Here is a 21,070-nt window from a genome sequence, read left to right as displayed (position 1 = left end):
GGAGTGAAAAACCTGTCTGATGTCTCACTCAGACCTACACACACCTGCTAACTCTCTCTCATGTGACCTGCTCAAAGACCCAGTCACCTCTTTGATGCAAGCAGTTTTCCCAAATCAAATGTGATGAGAAACTTGGTTTGCCAACATTTATGAGGTTTGTGGCTTTGAAAAACATTCATATGAGATTTCCACAAGTGCTATATATACTCTGAAATAGTTTAAATAGAGATAAATTCTGAACACAAAGATTGCACACATTTCCCAGTACTTTCATTGATATTGTCTGCAACCATGTGTGGTTTTCAGATGTGAAACATGAAGAATGTCCTTTGACATGTTGGTTAATTTATTTTCATTTCTTGTCTAATCTAGTCCTTGGCAAGAGCAAGTTGCAAACTACACCATACTTTATGCAGATTGTCAAAAATCTGGCGGTGCTAGACCAACAGAGACCCAGCTCTGCATCTGAGACACTCACTGCTTTGCGTGTGATTGGGTGAAAATGAGCTCTAGAAGAGAAGGCTGTCAGATTTCCATCGGGCCTCCTCAGAGACTCTTAACTTGGCCAACGAGAAAAGTGAGAAAAGAACCCCAAGATGATCCGCACATCAAAAATTGACTTGAGCACTGATAATAGAGCAGCCATTTAAAAGAAGAGTCATTCGGGACTCAGGTGGGCCGCTTCCTGTGGAACCACAGAGCCAAAAACCCATTTAAAACTCTTAAAGGCTCATCAAGCCGAGCGCAGATGAAGAGTCTCACTTTCTGGAGAGGGAGAGAGATCTGTCCTCTCATTCCTGGGGGAAAATGGCCCCTCCCCTCTAATCCTGCCATCTGCTCCCCGTGAGGCACTGAATGATGCATCTCAGCCTGAGGATGAAATCATCACACTGCTTTGAATGAGAGAGGGAATGAGGCCTGTTTGTGACCTCAGTGGGTGATGGAGGGTCCTGACGACCGTCATACTGGATGCCATTTTATTCCAGTTCACAGGCATAATGTCCCCTAGTACACATCAGCAGGTTAATTGTTCTCATCCGTTTCTGTCTCCTGCTGGGACCAACACAAATCAACTGTAGTTTAGACTTTTTTCTGTTGTTCTTTCTCTGACCACATTTACATTACCTCTATTGGGATTGACAACCGCATTTAGTTGCAGGTGTGGGTTTCGAAACATCTTGTTCATACATGGTTCACACATGGAAACCCGCAACATATATTGTGTTTATCGCTCTCATTCACGGTGTGTGTGTGTGTTCCCTGCTGTGTGTGTGCACTTTGGATGTGTTATGAGGTGAGTATGAATTCTGAGTATGGGTGACCATACTTGGCTGTATGTCACTTCACTTCACTTTTTTTTTTTTTATTGTTCTGTCTGTCTCTTTATATATCGTTCTATATCTGTCATTCATTCTATCTGTCGTTGTATCAATTGTTTTATCAACCATTCTATCTGTCATTCTAATGTTCTGTAATTTTCTCAATATATTGTTTCATCTGTAGCTTAATCTATCTCTGTAATTCTATTTATTATTTCTTTGTATATTGCTCTATCTCTATTTATGTTGTCTCTATACATCATTCTATCTGTTGTTGTCTATTTATCATTCCGTTGTTCTCGCCATCTCTCTCTTTATCATTCTAAAGTTCTCTCAGTCTTTCCCTACATCTTTCCTTTTCATCTTTTATCATTCTTTCTGTCTGTCTATACACCGTTCTATCTCTCCATATATCATTCGGTCTATCAATCTCACTGTATATCATTCTCTTTATATAACATTATCATTCCATCGGTCTCTATTGTTTTCTTTTTCTATCTTTTTATTTTTCTTTTTTTTTTTTAAATGTCTCTATATTTTCATTGTTCTTTTCCATACTCAGCACTGTATATTGTTTTATCTCTCTTTCATTATATTGTTTTCTGTCTGCATGTCTGTCGTAGTATTAAAGAGACTGTAGGTGAAAGTCAGAAGAGTGTAGATCATCATCTGTGGGAGATTTGGAGACACACATAAGACAAGTCAAAAGTGAATGCCACTGCTTACTGTCCTATGTATAGAACTCTGTTTGCCAAGTGAAGTGTGTGTGTGTGTGTGTGTGCATAAGAGATGTTTATTCTCACATTGAGTCCTATACACTCTTAAGAACTGTGTCAGAGTTAAATCAAAACGTAACACAGTCATGTCAATAATGGTAGCCGTGAGTTGCCCTGTTGAGCTGTTTGCTATGTGGGTGGTGTTGTGTGATTCCTCGAAGGGTTTGATTTAACACTCACTCTCTCTCAGGAAGAAGAACCCTCAGCCTTTCTTTAGCAAGTCACTTCAAGAGCAGTCAGAGGAGAGGCGAGATAGAAGGCACTCTTTAGACCTGGAGAGGGATGTTCAGATGCTTTCCTATAATCAATATGTTTGAGACATCAGGGGAAAGAGGAAGAAGAGCCTTTTCTGAGTAAACTGGCTGGTTTGTGTATGTTTAATGGGTGTCAGAGAGAGAATGAGGATGAGATAGGATGAGTTACTGTAGGCAATACGTACCCTGGCATTATCTCCATCAGTCTAATGCTTGCATTCAGAAAGGAAAGAGAAATCGGAGCTGTTAACAGCAACTTCTTTCAGCCTGCAGATATTATTACTGACAGCCTTCATCAGAATTACCATATCTGAATGCAAATGCCATTAACTGAACACTTCGGTTGCAAATGTGTACAGAGTTCACATATATATACATTAACCTTTTTATAAGAATAGGAAAACTTTGAATAGGTTAGCTAGGTAAAAATATAGATCGAGGACAAAATGTCTCTCTGAACTCTGGTTCCAGAGTTGTCTGATTCCTGAAATGAATGACTCTACTTTGAATGAATAATTACCAAAAGACTAGTAACCTGTCTACCATCTGTATCCAACCCCATCCCTATCTGCACTACTCCTAAGATTCTGCACTATTTTTTAGGCCACATCAAAGCAAGAATTTGGAATGGATCAAAACATTTATATTCATGTTTTTAAGGTGGCCTGTTCCTGTTGTGTGTCTGCACTTCAGATAAAAACATCTGCAAAATTGCACATAATCAACCCACCTCAAGATGCAAGTGTTTCCTTTGAAGCACTAGATAAAAACAGGTCTTGCTCTACTCAGGGAGTAACCAAACAGGTTTCGGTTTACAGTCTTTCAGATTGATTTATGACAGGCATACATTAAACTTTCCTGTTAGGAGCATCCAAAAGAATAATGAAACCAAACATTTTTAGTTTTCTAAAACCATAGCTTGAGGGCAAAGTTTCAAATTTTTTTGTTTTGATTCAGTAACCTTTAGTGTAGATAGATGTAAAAAAAAAAAATGTAGGTGTGAATGTGGTCATGAGAGTCGTGCATGGTCTTTATATTTCAAGTTGTTTATAAGTCTTTTAAAAACAACTGCCAAAATTGAAATATGAATCTTTCATATCTTGCCAGCTGGAGCGTTTAGTGGTGATCAATAAAATACAAAGATGTTGATGGTGGAGGGAATGTTTTCAGGGTGAAGTGTAGATTCACACTCATTTTCAGGCTTGAATACTAATTAATTTTAGAGCCACATGCCCACCAAAACCATCAGACCCCCCCCCACCCCAGGTCTAGACTCTTAACAACTCTTGAGTGAACATCTGATTTGCCTTTTAGCACCGTCTGGCTCTGATCAGCGTTTTGAGAGGTCGGTGTTCTTTTATATACTTTTAGAAAATTGTATTAGCCCTCTAATGTAAAATTAAAAGCCAAAATTGATCTAGTGTAAATGTGTTTATTGGTCAGATTTAAGGATAAACTCTGGGTTGCTAGATTTGAGAGCACTGATATATTGGCTTCTGGGGTGATTCAGTATTTTTAGTTAGGAAAACAGATTGCCCCTGATTGATTCCAGTGAGAGTCGAGAGTGTGTTGATCTAAGCTGAGTGGGACTCTCTCAGCTCTTCCTCAGTTAAAAGGCTTCTAATTGATTCTTATCAGCAATATTCTCATCTTATTAAAAGCCCTAATTGCCATAGTTGCAGTGCAGCCTGAGTGTTTACACTCCAGTGCCCTTTTCTCCCATCGGACCTGGGTGATCAAACAAAATTACACACATGATTTTTAGAGATCTTGTGCTCACTTTTTGTGTCACCACCTGTGAACATTAAAGCGAAGACAGAAATATAATAATAGTATGTCTGATATGAAACATGATAATATGATTCATAATTTTATTCACTGACACAAATGAGCTGTTCTGAGGTTGAAATGCCAGGTTTGTTTCTTTTCCTAGATCACTCAAAAATATGAATAGAATGTCTCTGTATTGAATTCTTCCATTTGGTCATTTAGTGAAACGCAGTATTGAAATATCCCTTAATTAAATTAAAACGTACATTCTAAATATATATTTAAATGAACATTAGCGATTCTATTTATCGATTTCAGAGCAAATAAATAAATGGTTGTCAAATAAATTTTTGTTGTCAAAATACATAATCATGTATTTATTTTTACATGTGCTTTTAAATTGCTTATAGGGCAGCCCTAGTTGAAACTGGCGATTTATTTAAAAAAAACAATATATATATATATATATATATATATATATATATATATATATATATATATATATATATATATATATATATATATATATATATATATATATATATATATATATATATATATATATATATATATATATATATATATATATAATTGTCTGTGATTGTTGGTGGTTTATGGGCATGTTATCTAAGGCTGCCACTAGGTGAGGTCTGGTCCATAATGATGCAACACAGAATGACATGGTGAGAACACAATTTTCTGTAGTTTCTCTCTTGATATTTTCTTGATATTACAGATGTCAGGTGATGATCTGAATAAAAGCAAGACCGTGATCTCAGTGGATTATTTCTCATGTCTGCCCAGCTGTGTTAGGGGCTGGAGTTGGTCATATCCTTTATGGAAGTGCCCGACTTTGCTCGTAATAACAGAAGTGTGCTGAAGTGAAGCTGTGCGGCTCAGATTGTGAGCGCCAGCGCACAGAGAGAGTGAGAGAGAGATTGTTAGAGTGGTCAGAGTGGCCGGAAATCAAAGAGAAGAGAGGCAGGCTTTGTACAATTACCATGCGCTGTTGATACAATGTGATTTCTCTCTCTGTCTGTCAGGAGATGAAAGTCTTGTTTTCTTTATATTGATGCTCTTGATCATTCACAGGTCTGTAAAAAGTGTAAGTCGAGCGGATAAAAAAAGTTGTAAGTCGCACTCTGTCCGCTTTCATTTGGCAATGTGATTTTCACAAGTCAACGGCAGAGGAAGAGATCTCAAGTTTGCAACAACCGTGCTTGTATTCATTCATTCTCTTGACACACGGAACAATTCCTGCTTCGCTTCCGACGGGGGAAACGTTCTTGCAGGGAAACACAGTTCAGCGGTGGGTTGTCGTTGCTGCGAGCAGCATGTTTGCAAGGCTGTTCAGCATGACTCATGAATTATGGATTTGGTGTGTTCATGTCAGCAGTCCCACAATGCCCCGTTTCTCTGGGGTGACAAGGAAGTGTGACGAAGAGTCTTTTCTCTCTCAGCGGAGACCCGATTCCATCAGAATCTGATAGCTCACTGCTTCGACTCTTCGAGCTGATATTTCACAGTATAACAGTCAGGGACGTGCCGCAGAGAAGACGATAGTGTGTTATGAATCTGATCTGTGTGTGCAGATGCTGTGCTGTACTTTAATCAGGCCAGACAGCTGTGGGAGTTTCATATGTCCTCTGTGTCTGTGCTAGAGAGCAAATGGCTGGCTGCCCGAGGTCTCTGGCTCTTTTCAGCCAATGGAAATGAGAAGAGGGGTTGAAGCACTTCCTGATGGACGGAGGAAGAGAGTGAGATACGAGTTCAACCCCTTGACCTAAAGAAGCTTCTTAAAACTGTTCCTTACTGACTGCTGTACTAAGGCACTGTGTGTGATCTTTTTATGGGCCAACCTTGTGATCCTCATGAGGAAAGCCATTATTTAAGGACTATATATAAAGCTGATATGATTTTTTCATATCATTTTGACAATGGAATAAAAAATAAATGTGTAAAAGAAACATGCTTATACTTTAGATGACAGTATTTTTCACAAATAAATAAAAATTATATAAAAATAAAATTAAAAAGAAAGTAAACACTGTAACCAATAGGGGACTCAGTATTCTGGGAAGTTTGTGTGCACTGGGAATCATACTTTTCAAAAAATGCCAGGGTAACCCTCATTTTACATAAAGCTTACACAATAAAAATGACATGGGCAAATGCATAAAGTGCAGCATTGTTTGAAATCACAAGCTTATAATTTAAAGCATTCGGTTCACACGGACTGACCATCACGCAGAGAACATGTGATCATGCTGGATAAAAATGCACACTTCACAAGATCTAACAACTGGATTCGATTAAGTTTAAATGGTTTGTAAAATTAAATGTTCATTAGTAATTAAAAAATTTGTTAAATTATATAAATGCGTATTTGCTTAATGCTTACGGCAAACAAAAAAAGTATTATAATGTTTGCCTTTCTATTTACTAATAGGTCTAATATAAAAGCAATCATTATAATACTTTAATTTCTTTGTTTAACCATTCTATCTGGTTATTAGACAGACTTCTATCCATGTTAGACAGAACTGTTAACAACGGCGACAAACAAGAGCGAGAGTGAGAGCACTGTGTTTGCTCAGGCATTGCTGCTCTCAGCGCCATCAAAATAAAAGTCCCGCCTCGAACGCATCGTCCAAGCAGAAAAACATATTATTTAAAAAATTTAAAATATTGGCCGCTATATATCGGTGGACCACTACTCTGTGAAAGGGTAACAGCTTGAATTCAGAGTTGGTGCTGGTGTGTCAGTGTCTCACCTGTGTTCTCCAGGTTCACGTCATTGGGTGTTGACAGGTGTCACTGGACTAGAGTGGAGGTAATGATGTGAGGGATAGCCAGATGGTTGGTGGAACCGGTTCAATGGTGTAGGAAAAAATCCTGAGTGCAGGTTTTAATTGAGTTGAATTAAACTGATGTCAGTTACAAATGGAGATGAGAGAGAAAATCTGTGGCATTGATCAATAAAAGCCATTAGTTCATTTAATCAGAACGGTATGGCTTATTTTTCATTGGAGAATCTGATGTCGCGCTAATCTTCCTTCTCCCTTTCTCTTTTTGTTTGAGTGTTTTTAAATGCTTTTTTCTCTGCTGAAGAAAAGCATGGTCTTGTATGGGCCTTGATGCCTCTGTGAGGATTATATCTTGGAATTGCTCTGCTGGAATTTGCCGTTCTTTGTGCAATATATATAAAAATGAATATTTTTGATTCCTAGAAAACCCTGTTATTTAGTGATACCACTTTGGATTTCCTCAAGGAAAAGCTGCTTTAATCTCAGATGAAAGAATGCTGGAATATTATGATCCTTACATTTGTGTATGGATCATGCTTAGTTATTGTCAGAGGAGTGTGTTGAAGGATTGTTCTGATGCTGTAAGGCTTGGATGTGTTTTATTCATATTGGCAGTGTGTTGGGGATGTCTGATCAAATGCAATATGAGGCTGGCAACCAGCTTGTCTCTCTCTTACTTTCAGAGGGAGTCGTTTGCTTCTCTGCAGGTTATCCAAACAGAAGTGCTTGGCACCTGCTGTAATGGTGATGCTCACATGTTTGCAGTCGGATTCCACTGAGCATTTTTATTACAAACTTACATTGAACACATTCCTAAAATACACATACACCCCTAAAACACACACTGAGATTCGTCTGGAACTCCATGGAGACAGATAGAAGAGTTGAATTTTCTTTCTTTCTCCATTTCTCATATTAAGACTTCTTTTCTGCCATTATGCTTTCTGAATCCTGAACGCTCCTCTGGGGGTTTGTGCTTCTCTGTGTCAGGTCAGCGGGCCACCGTTCTCTTCTTGTTTTCTTTCTCCTAGCTTTGCTCTGACAGCTTATGCAGCATTTGCTTAATGTTTCAAATTAATATACAAGGAACTTCAGAGCACAGGCCGTTCTCTTTGAAAGCTGCCTCATCTGATAGCAGGTTAACAGAAGTGGGCCAGATGCCCACTCAAGTGAATCACACACTCACACACTTTCAGCATGCACCCTTTGAGATGAGGAGTTCTCTCCATGAAGAAAAGAAAAAAAGCTAACAGAGATGCAAAAGCTCTTAAAAATGTTCTGCTTTGGTCTTCGTTAATTCACCTTTAAATGTCTGGAAAGCGTTTGCACACTTGCTGTGCTTAGATGTTCTGAAACATGCAGTTTCATATAATGACACGTGAATGTGTGAATAATTCACAAGAATGCGTTTGTGAAGTTGTTATCTTTTATTTCAGAGTTTATATATTGGAGATGGTACTTGGGATGTCAGTCGTGTTTTTGTGGTGCAGACTGTTTTTTAAGCATGACATGATAAAGCCAGAAAAAGAGAGTATGGAAGAAGAGAGGTTTGACTTTCTGCTGATGTGTTGTGGAAATGATAGGCCTGTTTACTTTAATATATGCCACTGTTTTGTAAAACCCTACCAACTTTTTTGCCCCATTATATTTTATACCTATATCATTGATGTTTTAATATTTATTTAATTAAACATGTTTTACAACACATTTATAATTGACTTTTATAACCCATGGCCCATCTAACACAGAGTGGACAGGAGTCCTGTAGACTCTCTGATATTGTTCACAGTTGGACGTTTTGACTGACAGCTCTCCTGTTATGTGTGATTGGCTACCTGCTGTGTCCACCCCCAAGTGACATCACCTGCTGATTGTAGTTTCTGAGAGACTGTGTTTTTGTCTGATTATGTCTGTCTGTCTTTCAATTTATTTACTCGTTCAGCTTTATTAAAACAAACTTTCTTTTGATATCTGTCATAATTCATATGTGTATATTTAATGTATGTGGTTTTTGTTTCACCGATCAGATGATTTTTCCGGATCAGTAAGAATTTTTCTTATATCATTGTAAATTTGCTTTCCATTTACTACTTAAAGCATGGAGAATCAGAATGGGGTGGGTACAGTATTTTTATTTTTTATTTTATTTTTATTGCTTAATGTACATAAGACAGGGAACCAACAATGTAAGACACTTTCATCTAGACCAGCACATAGTTTACATTGAAGAGAGAGAAAAATAAAAAATAAAAATAAATAAAATAAAACAAACACAATAACAAGGAGCAAGGATGAAAGGGTACAGTATTTTTATATAATTTTATGTGTATGGTATGTATCTGTTCAAACGCAAAACGTGAAAGGGAAGGGCATGCTAGGGTTGCAAAGAGGTGGAAATTTCCGGACAATTTCCTCTCAACTACTCCATAGAAATCACATACAACAGACAGAAATACAGAAGAATTAAAAACAAATAAATGCAAATAAATAGTAGTGTCTCATATATACACATTTTTTCCAGAATGTTCTTGCGACCTGGTAGCAACTCTTCCACGGCCTGAAACTGGGTTGTGACCCAGTGGTTGTGGAATTCTGTTCTAAATGATAAACAGATTCATGATTTACTGGCATCTAGAGCTTAAAGCTGTCTGGCTTCAGAGAACAATATAATCCTCACGCTGCCACAGTCATTTTCTGAATGTTTGTCCTGCCAGTAAACCCTGCTTGTTTTGTTGGTGTTTTTATAAATCTTGGATGAAAGACATTGAAACCCATTCAGTTGCTGCCAGCAGAGGGTGGGTCTGGGGAAACACACACACACACATACACAGTACTTGCAATTGTGGTTCACGGGGACTCTCCATAGGTGTAATGGTTTTTTACCCCCCCCACACACAGAGTCTTATAGTCTTCAGCTTTACATGGTGTAAAATGAAGAGAAAATGACGGGTTAAAACGGTTGTAATGTTGTCATGGTAATTGGGGTTGTTAGAGGACGGTAAACCTTCTCATGATGAACTCAGAGTGGGTGTGAATTAAATCTTATCAGGATGATTACAGAAACACACACACCCACACACCACAACAAAAACCTGTGGTAGGAGACTCATCACTGTGCATTTACTTCAACACCTGTGCAGACCGTGACCTCACATCCTTTGTGTTTGTGTTTGATCTGATCTGATGGATTCATCAGTGGTGCTCTTAACATGAACATGATTTAATTCCCTCAGATATTGACATTTGTTGATACTGATATTTACACAATATACTGGTTTAATATTAGTTAGTGGTTGATTTTGTGTAAATATTGGCTAATATTGGATACGTAATAATGCATGATTATGTTCACTATTTTGTTTATATACAGTACAACCAATACTACGGTCCAAAAAGTTTGTCGTCAGTTAGATTTATTTATTTATTTTAAAACATTATGAATTTATTAAGAAGGATGCAATAAACAATGCACTTTTTGCTTCCATCGGATTGAAATCATTCTGATTGACCAATCCGAGCCTAGTGTTTACATGAAAGCTGAATAAAGTGATCGGGTTGATATGTGCATTTACATGTCACAAGCAGAGTTTTCAGAGTTTCCCGCTGCTTATATTTATCTACTTCAGGTCCTAATTAGGCGACGACCAGCACCATGAACTGTTGTGCTTCTTAACGTTACTTAATTTTTTTTTTTTCCTGCACCCAAAACTAGTCGTCTGTTGATAAGAGTCTTAAACAAGGACTGGTGGGATGTGGTCCTATTCCACTTTACATACACTGAGTAAAAAAGGGGAGATTTATAATGACAGGACACTTATTTATGACACTTTAGTCACCAGGAAGAACACCTCGTTCCACGCGTCATACGTCATTACGCTATTTCTACGTCACTGCACATGCGCAGTACTTTCCCATTTCGGTTTTCAATCCGATCAAGTGTTTACATGTCCTCTTGCTCGGATTGCAAAAGGGATAAACCTCCCCTTACAATCTGATCGAAATTTTAGTGTGATTGAGTTAATTCAATCCAACTGAAGTGTTTACATGTGACTTTTTTATTCTGATTGTACTTCTAGTCCTATTACGATCGGATTAGTAGTGTCCATGTAAACACAGCTATTGAAGACTGGAGAAATGTCACGGAGATAGTTAGTCTATTTGAAATGGTAATAGATTACAATTACGCTATTACTGTTTAATGTTATTTTTGATCAAATAAATGCAGCCTCTGAAGAGCCTTCTTTCTCAGCTTTCTTTCAAAAACATTTACAAAATCTTGTATGTATATATTTTGGGTTAGGTTTGGTTTTTAGTATTTGTAGTGCAGTTTGTAGTATATGGTGTGTACAGGTTGTAGTGGTGTTTGAAGGTTTGTGCAGATTCTTTACAACATGACAACAAATAAGAATTTTATCTGTTGAAATTCTGTAGAACCTATATGCATTTATGCAGAACAGAAATAGTGCTTTGTGTCATTTGCACACAGCGTGATTTAACATACAGACAGATCTAAAACTTATGACTGCCTCAGGAGCTGAGAAAAAAAAACGTAATTTTTTCAGAGGTTTATCAGAGGTTTCCCTCCTCTGTTTATCTTGTGACGCTCTGCTCTATAAGGGAGAGAAAGCAACATCTCTCTCGATATTAGCAGTGCGGATTAAAGCGGCACAAACCGCTCCTCTCCATCATATTAAAGACCCCCCCTGACAAAACTAGTTGTCATGTTAATCCAAGATGAAATAAATACAGCAGTATCTTGCCGGATTCAAATAAGAACTCCCGTGTCTACTGTGACCAAAAAAACGGCTGTGCTATTAAGAAACAGCTGGCACAGTTTCTCTGCATGTGAAAGACAGTGAAGAAAAGATTTGACTGACATTCAGCTATTCTTTTCCATCATGATAGAATATGTCATTATTATTGAAATGACATTTAAAAGAGATTAGTAACTAATCTCAAAGAAAACACTGGAGATGAATATAATTAAGAAGATATAATTGAATTCATTTCTTTTCTTCTTAAGCTCTTTATGCATTTCCATTTTAGAGCAGATTATTACACTGACACTGGAGAGATTCAGTTTATTTTTGCTTTGTCTGAAACCTTATTGCATATCTGCGATCTGATAAAATGGGGATCCTCTTAAAGGTCTTGAAAGATCTGAGCTGTGTCTAAGAGGGCAGGTGGAGAGGGATTCCACTCAAAACAGGTTTTGTACTGTGGAGAGAAAAGGTAAGTTTTAAATCCCTAGTGAGTGGAGGCAGCTGGCTTCAAATGAATGTTTATGTAATGCACGTTTTAGTGCATATAAACGTGTAAATTTCCCATTTTTTTGTATTGAGCTTTATTTCAGTATTTTTAAGTGCATATACACTATCATTCAAATGTTTGGGGTCTATTATTATTTTTATTATTTATTTAAAATAAAAACATTTTGTACAATTTCAGTGGTTCAGTGGTTTACTGAACAAATTGTTCTTTCTTTTAAATAAATTCACATGAACAACATCTCCAGAACTGCTCTGACAGTCACTTCATGAGCATTTGACCATTTGATTTGAGTAAAACTAGCGTCACATTACATACAAAGAACTGTAAAGGTACGTCAACCCGCCAAAATAAAAGTCCAGTTAAAGACTATTGTTCAGCAGAATGTACATAGCCTACTACTAAAGAAAAAATCAATCATTCTTTTTTTAAAGGTTTAATCACTCAACATTTCCATGTTTTATTTTTAATTGTAAATCCCATTTGTTTACCAAAATGTTAAGTTTGCTTAATTTTCAATAATTAAAAGATAAATTAAATTAATGTTTTAAGTGTTTAATGTGCATCTCAGAAAATGCTTTATTTAAAAACCTAACTGAATGGCACTTACATGCACTTAATTCATCTGTCAACTTTATTGTCATTGTTCACAGTACAAGTACAGACAGAGAAACAATGGGTAATAATTAAATCTTTATTTTTGATGTATGCATTGCATTCTATGCATTTAAAAAATAAAATAAATTTTCTAAAAAAGGAAACTTAGTTGTTCATTTTAAGAGACCCAGGAATTTTATTTTCTCTTGCATAATTAACATTGCACTTTAATTAAGCAAAAAAACATTTTATCAGAAATACTCGATTAATCAATAGAATTTTTGGTAGAAAACTTGATTACTAAAATAATCAATATCTACAGCCCTAATAACAAGCAATGCTGTATTTGTTCAGTACACATGCGTACCGAACTGAAAGACCCGGTATGAATTTGTGTACCGTTACACCCCTAGTATTCATAATAGCTAGAGAGAGAAAGAGGATTGATGTGAATTTCTGTGTCGCCCTCACCTCCAATCACAGTCTGGAGAGAAAGAGTAAAAATGCCATTACTTTTCTCATTACATAGAAAATGACAGAAAGCACCTCTCTTTCCCTCAGCTTCTCCTTTCCTCACTGTCTCACATGCTTTCTATGTCTGTTTTTCCATCTGTCTTTCTCTCTCTCTTTTTCTTTCCAACTGTTTTCTCGATCCATCTTTCTTGTTCTCCATCTGTCTCTCTACTTTCTTTCACTGTCTTTCTCCTTCAGCTGTATATATATTATATATACATATATAAATACATATGTGTGGGTATATGTGTGTGTGTATATGTATGTATGTATGTATATATGTGTATATGTATGTGTGTATGTATGTATATATGTGTATATGTATACAGGTGCTGGTCATATAATTAGAATATCATCAAAAAGTTAATTATTACTAATTCCATTCAAAAAGTTAAACTCGTGTATTATATTCATTCATTAGACACTGACTGATATATTTCAAATGTTTATTTCTTTTAATTTAGATGATTATAACTGACAACTAAGGAAAATCCCAGATTCAGTATCTCAGAAAATTTTAATATTGCTTAAGACCAATATAAAGAAAGGATTTTTAGAAATTTTGGCCGACTGAAAAGTATGAACATGAAAAATTTGAGCATGTACAGCACTCAATACTTAGTTGGGGCTCCTTTTGCCTGAATTACAGCAGCAATGCAGCGTGGCATGGCGTTGATCAGTCTGTGGCACTGCTCCGGTGTTATGAGATAGCTCTGATAGTATTGTTGGGTCTGGCATATCGCATCTTCCTCTTCACAATACCCCAGAGATTTTCTATGAGGTTAAGGTCAGGCGAGTTTGCTGGACAATTAAGAACAGGGATACCATGGTCCTTAAACCAGGTACTGGTAGCTTTGGCACTGTGTGCAGGTGCCAAGTCCTGTTGGAAAATGAAATCTGCAAAGTTGGTCAGCAGCAGGATGCATGAAGTGCTCTAAAACTTCCTGGAATATGACTGCGTTGACCTTGGACCTCAGAAAACACAGGGGACCAACATCAGCAGATGACATGGCACCCCAAACCATCACTTACTGTGGAAACTTTAAACTGGACCTCAAGCAACGTGGATTGCGTGCCTCTCCTCTCTTCCTCCACACTCCGGGACTCTGATTTCCAAAGGAAATGCAAAATTTACTTTCACCAGAGAACATATATTTGGACAACTCAGCAGCAGTCCAGTCCTTTTTGAAGCGAGACGCTTCTGGAGATGTCTGTTGATCAAGAGTGGCTTGACACAAGGAATGCGACAGCTGAAACACATGTCTTGCATACGTCTGTGTGTAGTGGTTCTTGAAGCACTTACTCCAGCTGCAGTCCACTATTTGTGAATCTCCCCCACATTTTTGAATGGGTTTTGTTTCACCATCCTCTCCAGGGTGCTGTTATCCCTATTGCTTGTACACTTTTTTTTCTACCACATCTTTTCCTTCCCATCACCTCTCTAGTACTGTGCTTGGACATTAATATATATATATATATATATATATATATATATATATATATATATATATATATATATATATATATATATATATATATATATATATATATATATATATATATATATATATATGTGTGTATGTATGTGTGTATGTATGTATGTATGTATGTATGTATGTATGTATGTATGTATGTATGTATGTATGAAAATTTCACTTGATTAATTATTTATATTTAATGCTTATAATATTACTGTATTTTTAAATAGATTTAACAGTATTTTATAAAGCTGTTGATACCAAAATAAATAAAGTAAACCCTTTATCATTACCCTCTTCCTGTCTGTCTTTTTTTAGTAGTTAGTGGAGAAGGTTCAGACTGTTGGATGCTGTCAGATGTTTTCGCGAAGGAATGAAGAAAAATCAGGTGAATAGATTGCAAAGAAAGAGGAGTGATATCAGCTGCTCTGCCAGCCGTCAAGGAACTAAATGAATACTGACATATTTGTATTTATTTAAATTAAAGTTGTTGTGGCATGGTTAGTGTCAGGAGGATCTTATTTACATACCAATTAGCAGGTTTATTAACAGCTTTTTCTGTTGATTAATATAATTAGCATGCAGATAAATGAATTGGGTGGGGGGGGGGCGGTTATAAAATGAAAAAAGACAGCCTGATTAGCAAAGTGTAAGAAAGCGATCGCTTGTTATACAGTTTTCTCATGGATAAAGATATTTTTTTGTTTCTCCAAGTACCTTTCTCTACCTAAAAAGAGAGTATTTTCTCTTTTCCAACAGCTTATGTGATGGATTTTGTGAGTTTTTCCATAGCCTGGATAGAATAAAGGCATTTTAACAAAATGACCCATAATTGTCCTCCATGGCAGCTTTGTCTGACGTTCTGATGGATGTTGCTGTAGGTCTCTGTCTACAGATCTGTCCCTTCTGAGTGGACTTGTGTGCCCCAGCAGTAAAAATCAACAGTATTTGAAATATGCTTACAAACAGATTTAAAATATATGTTGTAATACAATATATATATATGTGTGTGTGTGTGTGTGTGTATATGTATGTATGCATGTATGTATGCATGTATGTATGTATATATATGTATATATGTATGTATATATATATATATAGAGAGAGATAGATAGATAGATAGATAGATAGATAGATAGATATAGATATATATAGCACCTGAAGATAGATAAACATGAAATAGATAGGGCTGTACTAGAATAATAGAATATTCGAATATTCGTTCGGTGGGGTGGCATTCGATTTTCAGTTTTGAGATTCGAATATTCTTTTTTTTTTTTTAACACGTGACTTCCGTCGCGGATTCATTCTCACTCATGCTTGAACCGCCCGTTGGCGAACGTAGTGATTTATTTAATCTCATACTGAATAGGTACAAAATGCCCAAGACCTCAGCTGTTTGGGAGCACTTTAAATTAAGTGAGGATGACAAGACAAAGGCAGTGTGTCAAATATGCGATTTGAAACTGGCCTACCACAACAGCACCACAAGTTTGAAAAATCACCTGAGTTCTGTAAGTAGCACGCGGCAAAAAAAAACAAACTGCTTTTATGCGCTTAATTTGCTATGATAAATAGGCTAATTGCAACATGCTTTCAATAAAAGCATCGCGCATTTTAAAGATTTAAATTAACAAAAAGTCAGAATAAGACAAAATAAATCCCTTATATAGAATAAAACTAATTGTAATAGATATTACATTTTGTGTCATTTTAAAAACAATTCATTTGTTCTTATTAAGCTGTTTATAAGCATGCTACCGTGTTCTTTATTTATTACAGTTCGTTGAAATCACTGTGTGTTACTAATTTAATTTCTGTTTTGGAATTCGTTTTAAAGAAATGTTCGTTATTAATACCTTATTAAAGTTCTTGCTCTCAACAGACTTTGTGTTTTGTATCACTTGTGCACTGTCCGTTTTCGGAGCATAAACCTGCCCGTGTAATGTGTACCGGAAACTGTTCTAATTAAAAGATTATTAAATGTTTATTAATATTTAAAGAATGTGTGCCACCTGATCATATTGCACCAAATGCAACACTGCACTCCACTGGGTCTGCCGCAACACATTTACGATGCCGAAGAGTGAAACGTGAAGTCGTGAAAGATGATACAAATGCAAACCGACACTATTATTATATATTTAGCCCCACCCACCGAAGCTTCGAATATTCGATATTGATTGCCACCTAAGCTTCGAAGCTCAAAAAATGGCATTCGAAAGAGCCCTAGAAATAGACAGAAAGAAACTTTAATAAACATTTGATTATATTAATGTTCTGTGAAATCAATTTCAAGCAATGAGCTGTGTTCCACCTGTACACCGTTCAGTTCAAACACAAAGGAAGTGTATTTCTTTGTCTCCCAGATGCATATGGTGTGCTCTCTGTAGAGCTCTGATGCGACCTGATCCTGGATCAGATGAGAGATCATTAGTTCATGTTACATTCTCACCCTGAGCCAGTAAGACGGGGAATTCCTCAGTGCTCATCTCCCGGGCCTCTCCGAAATCTATCCAGCCCGGTCAGGCTGGATTAGATCTCCATTTCAAATACAAACCATAAATGTGTTTCTCTTTGCGAAAAGTGAATTATTGATGTTTGAGCTCCAATCCCTGGAGAGAACGAATGAGTTTTAGAAGAAGAGGAGTTGCAAGGCTTTTCTCTCTCCCTACAGATATATAATCTACATTTAATACAAACTGAAGTATGCCTGTGTGCGGTCTGTAACATCAGGCAGTGTTATTTTAGTCTTGTTTATATACTTCTATAATATTTTGATATTATAATAATTAATAAAAAAGAATAGCTTTTTTTCCTTTTTATTTTTTTGTTTGTCATTTTATGCACTTTTGTCATTTTTATATTTATGCATTTAGCAGATAATAATATATATATATTTTATTTACCAGTATGTGTGTTCCCTGGGATTTGAAACCTTTTGCGCTTCTAACGCAATGCTCTAACAACTTATTTCAAGTAATTGCCAAGGTTACAAAGTTGGTAAAGCTTAGGTTTTCATATAATTTATATATTTCAGCTTTATTTTAATTTAAACGAAAGCTTTTTAAGAGTTTTAGTAAACAATAACACTGACATCAGGTCCATGTCAGAAAAAGTGTACCAGACAAACTCAAGCCCAAAGTTTCTACTGTTTTAATGAATATGTATTTTGACCCAGTTCTTTTAAATTATTTGGTTAACTAATTCAAAAGCGGTTTCATTCCTGAATGATCATAACTGCTCTCTTCAGGTCAATGGCCGAATTTAAATGTTCAAATCACACTGGTGTGATCGTATGCTACACGGATGAACCAAGTGATTACAACATTGATCGCACATATCAAGGGTGGATTAATGAAATCGATGAATCATTGTAATTTAGGAATAGAATCACATTGGCGTTTGAATCATTTTCGTGATCATTAAACCCTCTGGAGTCTAAGGGTATTTTTGGGGCCTGGAGAGTTTTGTCATGCCCTGATATTTGTGCTTTTTTCAGTTTCTTATAAATATCTAAATTGGTAAAGTCTAATATCACTGTAATCAGCACAAACTGGGCTATAATAATATGTGAAATGCATGCATGTACATGATTGTATTTTTGAGAAAAAAAATGTTATGCATGGATAGTGAAAAACTAAAAATGTTAAATCACTTGAATAAGGCCATAAAACACATACATAACATTGGTTCCCGGGATTGTTGAGAACTGGAGAATCTGTCTATTTTTCTTTCTAAATTATGTGAAAATCATTTTGTTTACTCATTCACAGAAAACAATATATTGATTTAAATTTTCTAAGACACTTTTTGTTGGTAAAAGACATATGTGAGTAGGCGTCAACTACCATGAATATCATTGTGATTTACACCTGAGAAGACAAAGCCCTGCATAATGAGCTGCATAATGAGCTGCATAATGAGCCATTCAGTCAGCTGTGCCACTGAGTGAGGAGTTACAAGAGAGAATGTGAGAACAAAATAAATCTATATAATTTTTTGTTTGTAGTTTATTAAGAATATATTTATTTTATTAGGGTTTATTAGGGAAATCAAAGCTTACTTTCAAACAAATTTTTTGGCATCCTTACTCCGGTCACACAATCCTTCAGAAGTCATTTTAACAATCTTATTTTCTACCAAAAAAAAAATATTATTATCATCATTATTATTTTTTATCATTATTAATGTTGGAAAGAGCTGAGAAATATTTTTCAGGATTTTTAGGGGGAATAAATTGAAAGAACTGCATTGTTTTTATATTTGTTAGAGTTATCTCTATTTGTTACATTTATATTATTTACATCAAGCTTTTGAATGGTATATTATTGTATATTGTTATTGAAACTTCATAATGTTTCACTTGATTATACATTTAGTCAGGAATTATAGTTTGGAAAAAGTATTTGGAAAAAGTCTAACTAGTAAAATGTTTACACGTTATGTGAAAACTAGTACAAGTATATAAATAAATAAAAAGAGACTTACTCATGTTTATGATCTCTGCTGAATAAAGTGCTTCATTCTTTTTTCTGAGGAAATCCAGTGAATTCAGACATCACTACACAACTTTAAAACCATTTTTCTCCTGTTCTTTGTTCTGTACTTTGGAGTCAGGACCACATGCTCTGGCAACGCTAACCACTCAGATCTTAATCCGCTTCTCAAAAATGGTGCAGAAAAATCAGAAACCAAAAGAAAAAGTATTTTTTATTTTTATTTTTTACATTAGCTTTTTATGATCGATTGTCGCTTTCACCTCGGAGTACTCGAATACTTGTGTCCATCCCTAGTTTACGTGTATAATTCAGAGTTCTCAGAGTTATGGAGAACCTTGAAATATTAGTTTGAATTTAAATATTCAATTGATAATACAATCCTAAAAAGTCTGGTCATGCTTTTTTTTTTTTTAGTTATGCTCAGCTCATAATATTCTATAAAGTACTCTTTGTAGGTTGCAATTTGTATAAAATGATTAAAAATACTTCTCCAGCAGTCACAAATGACCAGAAACGTCATGGAAATTCATTGGCCAAAAGGTGTGGAAAATCTGAGTGTGGTTGATCATACAGCTGTCAGGATGTATTTCCTGGGCTGTAAATCTCTTTATCCTCTGCTCTTTTATTAATACTGCAGTTTCTGGGATTTAATTATTCATAATTCCCGTCTGTATGGTGTGTTTGTGATCTTTGCCCTTCTACAGATGTTTTAAAAACATATTGACGTGTTTGACAGAAACACAAGCAGCTTTTACCCGTGTGAGGGAAGTATCTCCTCTAACATTTACTGTAGATGCTGAAAGCAGACTTTTCTCCTTTATTTCTACTAAAGAAAGTCCAGAGAGTTTCACTTCTCCTTTAAAATTGATAAGAACTGTGTCAGCCTCTTCAGCTTTCCTTTCAGGAGCAGGAGAAGTGTGTGTGTGAGGGAGTGAGAAGAGGTCCTTAACCTCGCATCAGATAGAGGCAGAGAGGCATTTCAGGACTCCAGTGACAGACACTTTAGAAAAGACTTGCAGTCCTACACTGATTTCACCAGCTTAATGTGCGTTATTTGTGTGTGACACATTTCTGATCTTCTGACAACCTCTCTACTTTTGTGTGTGTGTGTGTATGTGTGTGGGCATGTTTTTGTGACACATCAGGACACAACTCTGTATAATTACATGGGTATGACACAGGTATTACAAGGAGATGGTGACTTGTGAGGACATAACCCATGTCCCCATTTTTCAAAACACATATAAATCATACAGAATGAGTGTTTTTTTTGTTTTTTTTAAGAAAGTAAAAATGCACAAAGTTTCCTGTGAGGGTTAGGGTTAGGGGTAGGGTTGGTGAAGGGCTATAGAATATACGGTTTCTACAGTATAAAAACCATTACGCCTATGGGATGTCCCCACTTTTCACAAAAACAAACGTGTGTGTGTGTGTGTGTGTGAAGGACAGTATACAGCACACATTATCTCCATCAGCATGTTTTGAGGTCTTCAGATGCTTGCTTGCATGTAGATGTTAGAGTAAGAATCACATTTTGGTTTGAGATATGATATGTGTGATATGTAATAGACTAGACTGGACTGGAATAGTAGGGCATGATATGGTCTGGTCTGCTGTTGTTTGATCTGATTTGCTCTGAGAGCACCAGGCTCAGGTTTGCTAGCAGCTATTAACCCATATTTTCTGAGAAATGTACGTTCTCAATAATATAGATTTTTTCATCATCTGAATGTTTAACCCCGCGTTGCTCTAGCCTGTACTGTACAGTAGGTCTATTTGAATGTGC

General features: G+C 36.1%; 1 protein-coding gene across 2 annotated transcripts in view; it reads left to right on the top strand.

Annotated features, from left to right (window-relative positions):
• The window catches only part of LOC128020972 (RNA-binding protein Musashi homolog 2), a 154,282-nt gene that overhangs the window by 69,506 nt on the left and 63,706 nt on the right, over nucleotides 1-21,070 (top strand). The gene's annotated exons all lie outside the window — the stretch shown is intronic.

The sequence above is a fragment of the Carassius gibelio genome, chromosome A10 (assembly GCF_023724105.1).
Source record: "Carassius gibelio isolate Cgi1373 ecotype wild population from Czech Republic chromosome A10, carGib1.2-hapl.c, whole genome shotgun sequence".
Classification (NCBI taxonomy): Eukaryota; Metazoa; Chordata; class Actinopteri; order Cypriniformes; family Cyprinidae; genus Carassius; species Carassius gibelio.
Note: the sequence above shows the minus strand (reverse complement) of the source record. Positions and strands in the feature narration are given on the sequence as shown.